Here is a 3,412-nt window from a genome sequence, read left to right on the forward strand (position 1 = left end):
GTCATTTTGTCTCTTGGTCCTTATGACGTGTTCTGGGAAATAATTGCTCCCTGTGTCATGTGCATTTTTATTTAAAAACATAGTTCACTTAGTAAGCAGCCTATAAGACTGAGCTGTGTTACCAAAACTTGGGAGAGGAGGTTTTGAACTAGGGCTGAAATCTATAAAAGGGCAAAGGCTTCTTAACATGTGCAAGCTATCTCCATGAATACTGCATAACTACAGCCACTGAATGTACATCGGGTTTGAAGGGAACAGGGCTTCAGATTGGAAGAAGCAGCTCTCACTTTAGAAGCGACAATATCTAATAACTGGTCTTCAACCTTTCCAGTGCTGTCTTTAACTTCTAGGCAGAACTCAGATCTGCTGAGCGGCAAGCATGTCATGTGCCTTCAGAGTTATGACCTCACTGGTGCAAGTGCAGGACAGCCAGAGGCAGGAGCTGTATGAGAGAGAGAAACAAGCAATGATGCAGAGAGGTAAGAGGAATCCTCTCCACTATTGAAAGACTTGCCACCCCTCCGCACCTCTTAGCATGATTGCATAGAAAGGTAAGAGGCAGGGCATCCTTGAGACATGCACACTAGAAGCGGGTCCTTCCTTTAAGTAGCAGAAAAGGTGACTCTTAGGAGCTCATGACTTGGCAGGTGGAACTTGGTCACACACCTGGGTATCCTGACCCATGGATCAGGGAGCAGCGTGTCTTCCATCATACCAGCTTCCCTGACTCTCTAGTGAGGTTTCCTATTTTGAAGGAGCCACATTTCAGGCCTCAGTAATATGCCTCTTGGTTGAACTATTTAAAATGTATGCTTGGGTATGGAGAACTTGAGCTATTAGTCATTGATACTGGACTATATTGCCTAATGGTTTGACTTGGGCCAAGACAAATTTTGACACCTTTATTTACCTCCAAGATACCGTGTGCCTACTTGGTCTCTAATACTGTATTCTTTCACCTTGTTCTCCTAGCTTACTTATGCAGGACGAGTGGTGGAAGGGCTGCATTCAGCGTTCCTCTTTGTATAGGCCTATACTTAAATTTGTATAAGAAGGGCCTGTATGGGACCCCATGGGATACATCCTTTCTCCCATTTATAGCTGGGTTTTTTTTTCAAACATAGTTTACAAGAACATTCATTTCAGTGGTGCTACTGAGTCCAGTTTATCATGATATCATTGTGGATTCTACCAGGGCTGAGCAGTATGTAATAGCTGAGGGCGACCTGCAGGCTTAGCAACATCTCAGATAATTCGGAGTGCTTGCCAAAGGGTGTGTGTGCATTTCCAGAGGTATACATTTCCAGATGTATAGAGGTAGGATTATTGTCCTGCAAACTTAGGTTGTTTGTAGCCAGTGTGCCAAGGTATTTTAAAGAACCACGTAAAAGAGCCCTGGAGTTTTCATGGCAGCCAACTACTTCCTCTTGAAAGTGCCTGGGGAATTATATGGCTTATGTGAGAGAGCCTGCCTTTGTGACAAAAGATGGATTCTTCCCTGTTTCTGACTTAGCAAGGCCAGAAGATTGTGGGGTCCCAAAAAGTCTTGGGGAGACACTGCTGCAACAGCATGCCTGGGCAAATCTTAGGTGAAAATAGGCTCTTCTCAGCTTGGGGCTTCAGCTGTGGGAGGAAGGTGAAGCTGTCTATAGGCAAGGCTACTTGGGAATAGCGTGGATCATAATCCATTTAGACAGACTTAAGTCGGAGCTATTTGTTGAACTGGACCTGGGACAGACATTTGGAGATATAAGCCTTTAGTTCTTCAACAACAAAGACCAGAAAAGTGCTCTCTCCATGAGCCTTCCTCTGCTTCCTGAATGACAAGGAAATTCTAGTTCTTAATGTTCCTCCTCGTGCTAATATTGTACAAGAACAGTAGCAGCCTTGATAAGCCAAACCTAGGACCAACTAAACTGTTTCTAACTCTGCCATCCTAAGCCGAGTTACACCCTTCTAAGTTCATTCAAGTCTGCGGACTTAGAATGGTATAATTCCGCTTAGGACAGCATTATTAACAATGCAGTATTGTATTGCTGTAACGTTGTTTTTTGAAATTTGATGATATTTCACTTATTTTAGTTGGGTACATACCAAAGAGCAATTTATTAAGCACTCCCACTGCTTAGTTTTCATTTGTTTGTCTGGGAGCCCTCATGCAAATCCAATTGGAACATAGAGTACAGAGTATCAAATGCCTGATGGGTGCTGCTCACCATCCAGAAGTGGGAGAGGAAAGAGAACAAGGAATTAAACCATTTTATTAATTTGTCTTCAATATGTGGTGAAGTTTAGGATGTTTTATATTAAGCCTGCCGCAAAAGCGTTTGGAAGTAAAGTCTGCTCTCCCAAGTCTGCTTATTAAGAATCAAGCCCTACTGAGCCTCCTCCTAAATAAATTGCGTACGATTGTCCTGTAAAAGTATGTGAGACATGCTTTTTAATATTTTTAACTCTCAATATGAGAACAGAAATGTACATAACCAATAAAGGAAGAAAAAAAGGTCTGTACCAACCCACCATTGAATAGTCAGCTGATATAATAAATTTGATTTAAAGTCTTAAGTTTTAATGCATGCACTGTGCTTTAGCTTTTCTTGCTCATGTGATTCACCTGTCCATTTCCCCCCACCAAGACCATTTGTGCTGGTCTGTGGTCCTGAACAAGGGGGAAACTGGTGATTGAAGCAACTCTTCTTTGTGGGATTTCATATCCTTAGAGAGTGGGCTTCAAAAGGATGCTTATTTCAGATCTTTTCAGATTCATACTTACAGCTATTTTGGATCATGAAAAGCTATGGATAGTGTTAAAAAAAATGGGGGTGCCACGCCATCTGACTGTTTTGATGCGCAACCTGTGTACTCTGAACAAGAGGCTGTTAGGACAAAAAATGGGGAAACAATGGTTTCCAATTGGCAAGGGTATCAGACAAGGATGCATATGATCTCCCTACCTGTTCAACCCCTATGCAGAGCATATCATAAGGAAAGCTGGACTAGATTCAGAAGAAGGTGGAGTGAAAACTGATAAAAGGAACATTAACAATTTGAGATATGCAGATGACAGCATGTTATTGGCAGAAAATACTGAAGATTTGAATCAACTGACGAAGGTTAAAGGAGAAAGTGCCAAAGCAGGATTACAGCTGAACATCAAGAAGACAAAAGTAATGACTACTAAGGAACTACACAATTTTAAAGTTGACAATGAGGAAATTGAAATTGTTCAAGATTTTCTATTCCTTAGCTCAATCATCAACAAAAAGGGAGACTGCAACCAAGAAATCAGAAGAGACATGGAAGAGCAGCTATAAGGGAACTAGAAAAGATCCTTAAAAATAAAGATGTTTCTTTGGGGACCAAGATCAAGATAACCCAAGCTGTGGTATGCCCCATGTATTGATGTAAAAGT

The sequence above is a fragment of the Eublepharis macularius genome, chromosome 6 (genome assembly GCF_028583425.1).
Source record: "Eublepharis macularius isolate TG4126 chromosome 6, MPM_Emac_v1.0, whole genome shotgun sequence".
NCBI lineage: Eukaryota > Metazoa > Chordata > Lepidosauria > Squamata > Eublepharidae > Eublepharis > Eublepharis macularius.